This window comes from Ceratina calcarata, unplaced genomic scaffold (genome assembly GCF_001652005.2).
Source record: "Ceratina calcarata isolate Rehan_Ccalc_2016 unplaced genomic scaffold, ASM165200v1 scaffold279.2, whole genome shotgun sequence".
Lineage (NCBI taxonomy): Eukaryota > Metazoa > Arthropoda > Insecta > Hymenoptera > Apidae > Ceratina > Ceratina calcarata.
In genome coordinates, this window is record NW_017150177.1 from 43,763 (window position 1) to 44,780 (window position 1,018).

Genomic DNA, 1,018 nt, shown 5'->3' on the forward strand with positions numbered 1-1,018 from the left:
CGTACGAAGACGTAATAAAAGGTCGTTTCAACAGAGGTATGGTACGAAAGTTGTTAGATGAGGGCGTTAAATTTTTCGGTACGTGTCGTAAATGTTGGAAGGCATCTTCTATTCCACAGTTCTTTTATCTCCATGACGCGGAGAATACAATGGAACATTTTTGACCTTGGACAATTTTTCGGTAACTTTGAAAATCTGCGATACGTCTATGACTGGCAATACCAAACATTTCTTAGCACCGTGCATATGATAGATCGGAGGAGAGGGGAGCGTATTTGATTTGTACGAAATGATTTGATTATAGAGATTTTCGATGGATTTATATAAATATTAATCTCACAATTGGTCACATAAAATATACTGCATGGTCGATTTCTTACATCTATGTACACACAGTTAGAGCTTTTTATCGTTTTCTGTTAATTAATGACGAATTGACTGAACGACGAAGCTCGTTCGTGTTAATTGATTTCTCTTGCAAGCTGGCCGCCTTCCAATCATGCACACCAAAATTACGTATACAAATATATATTTTTAATATAAGTAGTTTTGATTAATTACGCGAGTTTCTCACGTATTTTTTGTAGCTTTTCATTAAGCTTCGACTCGTCCTTAATTGTTCCCGTTTCCTGGCACAACTTCAACAAGTCAGTATTGCACAAGTGCTCCTTTACGAGATCTGAAATCCAGCATGAGAAATGAAAAAATTACCAATTGTTTAATTTTTTAAATGCTCGTTTAAATACCTGCGTCGAGAATGTTTTCTATTAAAGATAAAGCGTTATGCAGAATTGGTATTTCTAGACAGGTCGCATTCCTAAAGAAGTCGCAGAGTTTGTCTCCTATTTGGTTCTCGATCAGCACCGTTTCGCATTGACTTAAGGAAAACGTTGTCAGAATCATTAAACTAATTAGAGCCTCGTTTTGCATTAATACATGCGGCGCGCTCAACATTTTAATTAAGTGTTTTACTGCTTTCTCGTCGATTACCAATTGCGCCACTTCCTTATCCCTGATG

At 36.8% G+C, this 1,018-nt stretch overlaps 1 protein-coding gene across 1 annotated transcript in view; it reads right to left on the minus strand.

Moving 5' to 3' along the window:
* The window catches only part of vimar (visceral mesodermal armadillo-repeats), a 9,832-nt gene that overhangs the window by 2,237 nt on the left and 6,577 nt on the right, over window positions 1–1,018 (minus strand). The gene's annotated exons all lie outside the window — the stretch shown is intronic.